Below are 12,806 nucleotides of genomic sequence, written 5' to 3'. Positions count from 1 at the left end.
TAGCAAAATAATAATACTTAGACGAGGTTGAGTTTTTGACAAAAAAAAACCTGTGTTTGACATGACATTTGTTACACTGTAAAAATAGTTATAGATATTAAAACTGTTACATCTTGTTTTCAACGTAGTTTTGTTTTAAACTTTTTAATAACTTAATTTATTTGTAACAATTAGATACAATTAATTTTATCAATCAAAAAGTCTTTCTGGGAAAGGATTTATGAAATGTCTCTTTTCTTTTGAGTAAAAGTGAAACTAAGTTGATCAGCACTCAATAGTTAAGTATATTAATATCTAAATGTTTTGAATGGTGCTATTTACTTTTTTTTTATGTTCTTAATTTTTTCTATAATATAAATATTCTCTGTTTATAGAGGAACTAATAGTTGCTTGATACAACCAAAGACATAAGTGTCAAAAACTTAAATACCAACTCTAATAGCTTTTGTAGCGGTTATCTCTAAATTCAGGATGTCTCAGAAAAAGTATGACGGGAAAGTTTTAGACAAAACAATATACCCCTGCTCAGCATCAATAGAGAGGATATTCTCCAGTTTTGAATTGATCCATTCCAAACTTAGAAATGGACAAGGTGTGCAAAAGGGTTTGAAATTAGTATTTTCACACTGTATGCATTGAGGAGAAAAGATTTAGAGTGGAAATAAATGTAAATGTTGAATAAAGATGCAAATTTTATTAAAGTTTTCAAATTAAACTAGAAAAATGTATGCATTGCCTTGCACTTTCAGCTTTAAAAACTTTAAGGAATAAATAGTCATTATTATTGTTACTATTCAATATACTGCTATTTCCAAAACTTTTTATCCTATACTAATAGTAGCTCTTTTATTCATCTTTCTCATTCTACAGACACGCAGCTTGTTGAATCAACATTCAGTTTGTTATTTTTCACTAAACATATATTTTTTTATCTAAAACAGTCGAAAAGTTTCCGTTAGTGTATGAAATCAATGTATTTTAAACTGAGAATCATTTGTTGTAGTAATTTTATAGTAAATACAATTTTTTAAGTCAGGTTTTTGGGCAGATAAGTGTTTAAAAGTAATAACTCAGAAATGTCTATTTACTTGATCTATAATTGCTGTTATTAAATTTTTGTCACATATTTTAAAGTGGTAGACAAGTTTAATGGTTTAAAAATCACAACTTTTACATTAATAGACAAGTTATTTATAAATATCGACTCTTACTCAGGTCCAGATCTGCACGCCCGCAGGTGGGGGGGGGGGGGGGGCAACAACCCAAGAAATTGGAAAACTTTTTAAATAAACGAATATACTTAAACCTTCAACGTTGCAAACACATTTGGGACATTTCTTTAAAGTATCAGGATAATTAAAAAAAAATTTATTTTGGAAAATCAGCAAATGTGAAATAATACATAAAATTACCTTAACATGAGCCACGAAAATGTCCGTTTCAAATAAAATTATTCAAAAACACCTTTAAATACATTATGAAAAGCAGCAAGACTAATCAAAGTGTAAAAAACGTAATAATCACATAAGAGTTACCTACATTTGCAAAAAAAAAAAAAACCTTGATATTGGATCCAGAAAGATGAATAAAACATATTCATATTTCTGCATCTTTACATTTTTTCACATCTTTACGTTTTTTAATGTAATTTTTTTTTTTATAATCCATTGATTTTGTAATGAACTTATACGTAAAATGAGAAAAAGAAAAATCAGGAGTGAAGAATTTCAAACTCCCTCAAAAGAAAAATACGTCAAAAAAAGAAAAAATCTTTGTATGAAAATTAAAATAGCGAGGTAAAACATAAATAAATAATAATATTGAATTTAAAAAAAAAATGAAGAAAACCTTCCATGATGTTTTTATTCAATTCTTATCGGGGGAGGGGGGATCAAAATTTATAGATCCACGCCTGCTTTTACTCATAGTTATTAGGTAAAAGGGCTGTTATCGCTGCATTGAGCTAGTAAAATCAAGATGCTTATAAATCCCCTTTTTATAATTTTGAAAGATTGCAACTTTCAAAACTGTAATTTATTTACAGCTTTGAAATAAATTGAGAAAAAAAACCCCCATTAAATCCAAAAAACATTGCTCAGAGTACATTGTGCTAACTCGCCTAAAATGGTAGACAGAAGCCACGTTTAGGATCAATCCTTCGTTTGAGAGCCTGGCAACCCTGTTCAACTTCTCCAAGAGAAAGTTGAATGAAAGCTTGAAGTTGAACGGGTAGGTTGAGCGAATTTCGTTACGTGTGACATGGCCTTGAGGCGTGTTGTGTATATATGTGTAACGGCGTGTGTGTGTGAGTGTGTATGTGTGTAGGACATGGATGCCGCTGATCAGGAGAAGCGGACATTGCTCAGGACCAAAGGAGTCGGTGGGCGGTGTTGCTGCAGAGTATCCTGGTCCAAGCTGAAAAAGGAACCACAACGCCAAGGATCGTCAAATGAGAATGATCGTGATAGCTCAACAAAAAATGAAATAATGAGCAATAAGAAAATTATGTGGCAACAAAAGCAAAAATTGTTTTCGTTTTGATTTGTATGTTTTTGTTTTGGCAGCAGACCATGAGAAGCCGCAGGGGTACCCACCTAGGGAGGGGGGAGGATCATGGCGCTGGCTGCGCAATTGAAACTTTTAGGGGGGGTGAGGGGTATTTTTCTCATTTTGGGGGGCTGCGTTTTTTTGGGGCGGGGGTGTCTTTACAAAATTGAGGGGGTGCACCCTTGCCCTTTTGGGGGGGGGGCACCCCTGAGGAGTCGAATGGTTGCTTCTTTACTCATTGACTAAGGTTGGAAATATATTTCTGCGCATGCGTCGTCATTCGCAATGAAAACGATTTTTTATACTTTGTTAGGCGACATTTTGTGAGGTTTAATGCTTTGTTGAGATTGAATTTGCAGAGACGTCTCAAAAATCTCTCCCCCCCCCCTTTTTACACCTAGAAGCCTGTCCCGTATTTACTGTTCTTAAATCTGGCAACCCTGGTCCTAACATTCAAGTGTAGGCCCGTTTTTTCAAAGCCGAAGTTTCAAAAAGAGAAATTTCAGACAAAATTTTAGAAGAGAAATTAACGATCTTTAAAGATGTTTGGGGCAAGGACGTAGCCAAGGGGGGGGGGTCCATTGGGTCTGGACCCCCCCCCCTTCCCGAAAGACCCTTCTCCTTTTTTCTCAGTTGTTGCATCTCGCATGAACAAAATTTTTCCGAAAGATAATGATTTTATAAAACGCAGCATTCTCTCCCCTTAAATATTCCCAGTAATCGGCAATTTTCTCAGCGCTTGAGTCAATTCAGAACACGAGAACCTCGTGCAACAACTGCAGGTTCCCAATTTTCGTCTGCTTTTTGCTGTGCCACCTACTCCGTCCGAAACGGGGAAATGTCCCTTTCGACTTTCAAACCAGCTGGGTCTTGTGACCTTGAAATTCAGCCCCTCTCCTTGGTCCATCAAATTGCCATTGGCAAAGTAAAAACAAGCATTTATTGCCACTTCCGCTGTATCCCACAGGTTCATTGGCGTGGTTTTCTTTATTTCTTTCTCTTTTCTTTTTGGATTTTCGTGGATTTCGTAGACGCATGTTGTACGAAAGACAGCCAGAGTGAGGTGCGTTCCTGGTGAATTAGTAACTGAATTCCGATTCTTTTCTGTTTTAACACGCAGTTTTTATCTACGTTATACTTATAGAAAACATATCTTGAACAAAATTGTATGCAAAAGAAAATTAAGTTTACCCAAACTAGGTAAGTCGCAGTGTTCCCTTTTAAAGTTTTCTTGATAATACGAGCAATTTTACGTGTTAATGTGTTTTTCATTTAAAAACTAATTTAAGATTCTAAGCCAGCAGCGAAAAAAGAAATTCTACACATTTCGTGTGTTTGAGGATGAGAAAAATAATTATTGATTTTTTTTTTTTTTTTTCATTTTAACTCTAAATTTTTGGCATGGTTCATTTCAGATTCATTTTACATTTTGATAAAAATTTTATTTGAACTTTTAGATTACTTTTAGCATCTCTCTCCTTTCTGAGTAACAAATTACGTAGATTTTTTACTGATGTTTTCCCCCCAATATTTAAGCATGATCATGGAACATATTAAATGCCCAAAAAAAATTCGTGTTTAAAGGTAAAATAAATGAATAAATAAAACTTGAAGTTGATGTAACAAACTTTTTACGGTATCAAAATTTTATAGAAAAATTAAATTGAAAAGTACTTGAATATTTTACTGTGATCAGTTTATGAAATTACAAGTTCGGCCATATTAACGCATGTAATAAGTAATTTATTAGAAATTATCACTTTTAAATCTTACTGAATTGTGATTCTATGATCCCAAAAGAAAAACAGTTAGTTTTTAATTGACGAAAAAAAATCTTATTCGATGTTGTTCCATAAAACATATTTGTATTTGCATCATTGGAATACATTTTCTGATTGTTATTCACTGGCTTTGTACTAAGGAGTTATTTAATTAGCATCTATACATCCATCTTTAGTAAATTGTGAAGGTAGCATTAAATTAACAAAAAACAGGCATGTGCATTTAACTATAAATTACTAGGTGAAAATTACCGCTATTTACTGCGTTACAAGCAAAGAAACAAAAAAAGGTGAATACGAGGTAAATGTTTTTGAGCTTTTCTGTTATATATTGCCTTTTTTTTTAAACACTTATTTTCTTCAAGCTAAAGATATTTACTATTTCTTGCAATAGAGTGTTTTGCTAACATCGTATTGAAGAAAAAAATTATTACCTGCGTCGTAAAATATGATATGTATTGTTGTTAAAATTAACAACATGTTGTTAAAATAAAATTACACAGATGCTTAATTTAATTCATTAAGTATACATTCCATTAATCGGCATGTAAAAGATCCCTTAGGTCGTTTGACTGTGAATACTCTTGACAAAATTAAATTCATTTTGCAGTTTCGCATCGAAGAGAGCTCAGGTGTCTCCATCTGGTGGAAACTGTGCATCAAATTTTCCTGTGACATTCACATCCGCGCCTTAATGGTGGCATATGAATGACTGGATGCCATATCGTTGGTTCGCAAAAGGCTAAAGCCTCTAACACAGCCCCGTTAGAAAGAAAAAAATAATGATAAAAAACGGCAATACGCCTTTTCCGATATTTAAAATTTTTTTGAACAGCTTTCACCCTTTGAGGAATAGCGACTTCACTTGAGAACACCATTTATTTCTTGCTTCTCTTTTTTTTTTTCAGCTAACTGAAATCACTGTGTCAGTTGGCTGAAGAAAGAAAAAATATATGTATAAAAAATGGTTGCAACAAAGGAAGCCTCCGTCCCCCAAAGAGTTAATAGTTTGTTCAAACTTTTAATTGATGATTAGGAATGATAATTAGAAAACGGATAACATTGGAAATATCATTCTATTTCATGGTACAAAAGAATATTATAAATGTAAATAAATAAAAACTAATTCAAGCTTTTTAAATGAAACCTTGTTAATATTTTCGTTGAGAGAGTTGTGGGATTATGCCTGAAATGTTGTTCAAATCGGACAGGGTTACGTAATGTAACATTCATATAGTTATACATTCGACTCCATAGATATAGATTTATTTATCCTCATATAAATAGTGCCAATGATCGAGTAACCCGCGTGTTTAAACAATGAATTCGCACCACGGCATGATATGTAATTCGATAATATGTTTTGGTAATGTTTAACATGCAAGGAAAGGCTTTATTGTGACAAGGCTGAACTCGATCCGGTGACTTGAACAGTTTTACTGGTAAACTGTGTCATATCAGAGGAATGAAGAAACGAAAACAATGAACGCTATCTACTGGAGTTTAGGGTTAATCCACTGGTGTTAGAGTTAAAATTTCAACTATCAAAATATCACCAAACAGGCAATTGCTTCATTCAAATGAAGAGTTGAAGCAATTTTCACACGTCATGCCTTGACGGGTGACTTTCTAGTTTTCAAATAAAATGACATAAGTACATATGTACATATTTTGTTGAAATATATTACAAAGCTTTAATATTCTATTAAATTATCGCATGCATTTTCCAAGTAATTTCTAGAACAGTTTTCGTTTTCCTTTTCTTGTGCCCTTTTTATTAATAGAAAATATATCACTTATTTTCAGGAGGACAGAGGTTCACCCATATTTGGAAACTTTGTATGTGATTACCACTTAACATAAACTTTTTGTTAACTAATTTTAACTAATGACTCTATTAATTTCAATTATTTAATTAATTTTAGTTAATTATCATATTTTAATGATCAATTTTAATTGGATTTATCTTAGTCTTGTGTAATTATCAGCTACTAATTCTGCTTTAGCATGCCACCTCTTTTGAAGTTCGTGCAACCTTGGACCCCCCCTTAACAAAGTTCTAGCTACGTGCCTGTTTGGGGGGAGGGGTTTCAAAACATTCCCTTTGATTTATTACGAAATTGAAGTTCTAAAACGCCATTTTAGATTACCTCTTTCAAGGGAAAAGGAAATGAATAATTTGGGACCTCCTTGGCTAAATTACTTTAGTGGTTTTCGGTAAGAAATGCTTTGGGTGTAAGTTAAATATAAACATGCACAAGAACGTATTTAAGAGGTCAGTTAAAAATTAACCGCCCCCTCCTTGAAAACTTTCTAGATCCGTCCTTGCTGTTATCAAAGCTAAAGGTGGACCAACACGTTATTTGGTGGGTGTCTCTAATTTTTTGTCCACTGAGTGTAAATATCCGTTTATGACGTATATTTACACTCAGTCTAAACTATACGTTTAGACTTATGACGCACTGTTTCTGTTCGTAAACTTCAAATAATAATGAAGTTACTTGCGCAGTTGTAGCTCTGAACAAAACGTAACTACATGATAATAACTAAAATCATCATTGTTCGCAAAAATAAACTATCAACTGGCTTCACGGGAAGAATACACTCTTACAAGATTCTAACGAACTTTCTCCTTACTAAGGATGTTCTGACATCAGCTTAAAAAATTAAGAAGTACAGTTGTATGATAGCACCAGTTGTCTCATATAACTCTACTGTCTCATACACTGTAAGAAAAATCTGACGCGGACACCACATTACTTCCTTTTATGTCAATTAAATAATAGATGTTTTTAATAACTCAAAATAATGGACTGGGTGCTTTTTCATGTGTGCGCGTAAGAAGAAATGCTCCTTAAATGTATAGCTTTTTGGACATTTTTCAACACACACGTAAAAGTATAATAAGCATAGAGAATTGGATACTTTTCTATGCTACTTCACTTGACTCGTTTTAAATCTTAACGATGATTTTTCATTTTATTCATCGCCGTAGAGGTCAGAAAAATATCATCCCATATGGCAATTAAGCAGATGCAGGCAGTCAAAGATAATTGTCTGCAAAAATCTGTAGAATTTCAGCAAATATGTCCCTCCTCGATCCTTCCCCAACATTATTAAAAACAGTCAAATTTTTCATTTTTAAGACTTCAACTTCAAAAGAGTTTTGGAGGAGAGCACCCAATTTCCCATTCTTTCCATTAAAGTCATCGAAAATGGTCTACAGCTACGGTTTTAGAACTTTAATTAACAAAAATTTCTAAAAGAAAACTAAGGAACAGCTCATCTCCTACAACATTGAAGATAATCTAAAACTTCGTTTTAGGACTTCATTTTCAAAAACATACCGAAAGAATGCCTCCAAACTCAGTACTAGACCAAAATTATTAAAATCGTCTCAGTGTTCGTTTTTAAGAATATCAAAAAAGTTTCGGAAGAAAGTTCCGAAACCCAACCCGTCTAATGTCACCTAAAATTGATCAGTATTACTTATTCAAATTCAGTTTCGAATATTTTCTGTGCAAGAGTCCCACACTCGATTCCTTTCCCTTTCAATAACGTTGTCTAAGGTTTCCCACAATTTCTGCTTCGGACTTCAATTTTGGAAAATTAGTGGCGGAGTAGTAGAATTAATCTTTTTTTCAATTTCGACAATCGGAAGGGGGCATCAAATCTTCAGTTGTACCAGGGCGCGGAGGATTCTAGTTACTTTTCTGACAGGTAGTTCGTCGTCAAGTTTCATTCAGTTGAGTTGGCCCGTACGTCACTGTTGGAGGGGGGGGGGTCATCTTTGAAATGGTTGGCTATTTTTATTGGAGGGAGCATGTTAATATTGCTTTTTCAAGTAAAGCGTAGAATTTCAAGCAGCGTAGAACAACGCAGCTCAAGTAATTTTCCTACTCTTACTAATTAAAGAAATTTCAAACATTTTGCTTCTTTGTTTCATCATCACTTGACTAAGTACCAATAACCTTGTGGTTTCAGTCGAAGTCTTAGGTTGACGGTGAAACAGGTGGAAGTAAATTTCATCTCATGCAGAAAATTCTGTTGGTATCAAAACTGTAAATGTACAAGTATGTTTTTACCTCCGAATGAACGAAGATTGTCAATCGACGCTTTTAAATGACACCTCTGTTAATTGAACTCCTAAAAGAGGAGAGAGGGGTGCGACTCTGACTCTGACGCCTGGTATTTTAAAACATCTGACTCCGATTCCTATACACAAAATCATTTCAATTCCGCTCTCTCAAACTCCAACTTGTAGGGGAGAGCTGGGTGCTGAGTCACAATTTTCACTTGTGATTTTGTTACTTGATTTTGGTTCGTATTTGAATCTAAACAAATGGTGCATACCTTTTTACAAGTTACGTATAATAACCAGCTTTCTAGAAAATGTCTAAGTATGGATTAATTTGTTTTCCTCTAAGCACTTCAAGTGACAAAGTGCCCCATGGCAGGGTTCTTTCTCACAGGACAGGGGGTACTTTGTCACATGTAATTTCAGAGGAAAAGATAATTTACCCATCAAATCTTTTAAAACTACGTTTATTTCATTATTTAAATGAAAGGTTACATTTATAGTTAATAACATAGTCAACAATTGTATTGCAGTCATATAATCAGTAGAAAGTTACTCAGAAACCTAGTTATACAGACTTGGCCATTTGAACTTTTAATCATCCTCATTTGCGTCACCAATTTTCCCAAACGTAGAAGACGGAGCCAAGTCCACATTTCTCGTAATTTCTCTTTGCACTTCGTGCATTGTATCCATACTTGTGATAAAGTGCCCCGCGTGTATTTGTTTTGTTTTTGCAACGGTTTCAGCAACTTAAAACTAACCAAACTTTAACACAAATGCATTAATGTATAGCTAATTAACTAAGGATTGAGATAAAATAATGTTCACATGCCTTCAATCGATAGTGGCAGAGTACAAAAATGCCAAACATCAACTGAAAAATTTACTCTGAGCACTTAAATAACAATAAAACATTTTTTAGTCAAGCTCATTGGCACACGACGCGTCTGGGACGTGTTTGTGCACTATGGCAGCAACCTTGGGCAGCTTGGGTTAGTTTTAAAATATGTCCCTCTGCTGTTTCAATTTTCCCCAATTCAACAAAGATATCTGTGTGTGGCAAAGTAGCCCGCTCTCCCAGGGGCGTAGCTAAGGGGGGAGGGTTGGGGGACAAACCCCCCCCCCCCACCCCGAAACGTTAGTCTCAAAAAAAAGAGAAAAAGAAGAGGGAAGAGAAAGAAAAAAAGAAGAAAAAGAAAGAAAATCACTACGACGTTTTTCTGTGTAACAAAGGTCAAAAATTCACTTCGCTCCCCCCCCCCCCAATGCCATTGAAAATCTGCTCTATGAGTGACCCTCAAGTATAAAGACGCCTCCCTCTGCTGCGACAATTTTTTGATAATTGAGTGAAATTTGACACTTCACTTTAGAAATTAGATTGTTTGTTAAATCCACGTATAGGCAGCCTTTCTTTGTCATAGATTCTGCAAATTTTTAAATATGTTTAATTTTATGAGCCGCGCAGTGAGAATATTGCATACAGTCGAATCTGTATATTTCGAATTTCACAATAAAAAAATCGAGATAATGAGGTTTTGAATTACGGAGGTATTAAGAAACTTTTTATAGAAATTTGAAATATGATGGTGAAAATTTGAAATCGATACTAAAGACAATATGGGCTCTTGATTAAAATTCCTCTTTATTAGTTTTGTTAGGTATTTATTCTATTATTACATTATTAAGTGCTTTATTGCGAGTTTAAGGAATCATTTTGACAGTAAAAGAAACTTTAAGCATATCTTTTTCAAGAAAAAGTCTTTTATTGCTATTTGGTACCTGATTTTTTTTTGGATTCATTATTTATCCTCTTGAGGTTAGCAATTGCAGCAAATCTAACTTGGCCAGTAGTCTACGATTTTCCTTTTTTCATCACTTGAAAAAAAACTTATACTTTCTTTTCACTCCTATCATTTCGGTTTTCTGAGGAATCACAATTTTAAGAAAGAGAGCAACCAAAGAACAGTACTAATCCAGATAAGAGAGCGAAATGACTTTTAACTTGAATGACCTTTAACTATGAACTTTAATGTTCATCTTAACATGCCAAACCTGTGAATTTCACCCCTTAACTCTTCTTCCAAGAGAGTGCGCGAAACGATTATCCTTTGGTTAATCTTCCTGGAAAGCCTATTTGTGGAACGCATTTACTGCCTCCTCAGCTCTCGAAGACAATTCCTCTGTTTCTGAGTTGAAAAAAATGTTCTTGTTTGCTGCTTTGAAGATCATTGGGCTTCGAATCGGAAAATGATAGCATAACCGGAATTCGAGACGATAGAGGTTTTTGTTGGTCTGGTCTCGTGTGTGTCATAGGTCATAGTCAAAACTACCTTTGCTAACCAGAGTATCCATTGCAATCACATTGATTCTTCAACCAGTATTTACTGCGTATTCTTTTGGAAACGTACAGTCTGTTTAAAGTAGTACATTCTAAGTGAAAGTTGTTGCATAATGAAACGAACAAGACCGATAACAAGCTTTTTTCAACTCAAAGAAAAAAATTAAAATGACGAAAAGAATTGCTCTAAAAAGAGAAAGTTAACGTCGTCTGAAGAAAACGAAGTACAGTCTGCAAAGCAGCGTTAGTCCCATCGGACCCTTCTGAAGGTAATTTTATTTTAATTCAAAAGAAAAACTGCATAGCATTACATGAATAAAATGTTTAAAAACGAGATGAATCTAGATTATTTCTATTAGCTTGGTTCGGATTAAAAAGTAGAAAATAAAAAAGACTTCTGTTCATAATACCCGAAAATTGCTGTTGCTCTTTCAAATAGATATTTATGTAAATTCTAAGGCAGCTAATAAAATAAAAATAAATATCTTTATAGATATATCTTTATAAATATAATATCTTTATAGTCTGACCACCGATGAGATTGAAAGCCAAACATCAAGTTTACAGGCGGAAATGGAAGTATCTATTAGCTTTCAGGGATGCCAGCTTTTGTAGATGTGTGTTAGCCTCTAAATTAAGCAGTCACACTGAAATGAACGGAACACGCTCATCAGATATTTGATTTCCCCCTGATTTGGATAGACTGGTTTTGACAAGACGTTGCTAGAAAATTTCACTTTAAATTAAATGGAAGAAAAAGAAAAAAAAGTTGAATTTTCCATAACAGTAAAAAAATAAAAAATTCTTTGCTTTTGTTTTGTTTGACACAAGTATCGGAATTGGGGCACCCCATTCCAAAGTATGTAAGCTTCACCTCCCTCTTATTTTTTTTATACTAAAAAAATTTACACACACACACATATATATATATATATATATATATATATATAAAAGAAGAACCCCCCCCCCCCCCGAAAGTCGGGTCTAGCTACGCCTCTGCGCTCTACCCTACTTCGCAACCATTGCAGAGCTGTAGACTCAGGGAGAAAATAGCAGACTCCGATTCGTAGAATTTTAAAACATATCCGATTCTGAATCCTTGCCTCATATAAATCGGTCCAACTCTGACTCCTCAGCCGTGCTTGAAAGCAGGGGTGCCCACAGGGAGGGATTATGGCACAAGTTGCGCAATCTATTTTTTTTCGGGGGGGGGGGATTTCATTTTTTTTTTCATTTGAATTTATTTATTGATTTATTTTTATAATTTAGATTATTTATTTTATTTTATTTTATTCTATTCATATTTTATTTCATTTTTTTTGTTTAGTTTGTGTCTCTCAGTGTGTGTATGTCACTGGCGTAGCACAGAACTTTTGTTTCTAAATAATAATTAAAAATAAATAAAATAAATAAATATTACAAAATATATATTAAAAAAAATTCAAAAAAGAGAGCTAAAAATAAAAAAAAGGAAAGAGGGTTGAGAATTTTTTTTTTGTTGTTGTTTTTGAGGGGGGGGGGATTTGTGCCATTGAACTTGGAGGGGATGGGCCCCTCTGTTTGAAAGCAATGACACCGAAACTACGAGTAGTTTGAATTAAGCTGCCTTTTAGGAATTATAATTTTCTCACGACACTCTTTCCTTGCTAAAACAAATTGGTAATCGCACTATCACAGCAGTGTAGCCAGAATATAAATTCTGTGAGGGATGTGGTATAATTTAACGTGGGGGGAGGGGTATATGGCAAGTTTTAGATCCTTTTTGTGATCAAAAAAGGAAACACTCTGAATTTGGGGGAAAGCGGAATGCATCTCTAAGTTCCTCTTTGGATACACCCCTGTCTAATCATCTCTTTCTCTCTCTCTAACAGAAAAAAATAAATAAACTCATATGTATTATGTACCTGCATAACATAGTTTTTATACACACCTCAGGGGTACCGTGAAATTATGTAAAAGCTTCACAATTAGTGAGTCTCTAATTATTATTTGTGAAGTCATTTCATAATTTTGTGGCACCCTCTGGAAGAAAGATTCCACATCCCCGTGGAGAGCCGTG

The sequence above is a fragment of the Uloborus diversus genome, chromosome 9 (genome assembly GCF_026930045.1).
Source record: "Uloborus diversus isolate 005 chromosome 9, Udiv.v.3.1, whole genome shotgun sequence".
NCBI classification, from domain to species: domain Eukaryota; kingdom Metazoa; phylum Arthropoda; class Arachnida; order Araneae; family Uloboridae; genus Uloborus; species Uloborus diversus.
The sequence above is the reverse complement of the archived record's forward strand: the minus strand, read 5'-3'. Positions refer to the sequence as shown.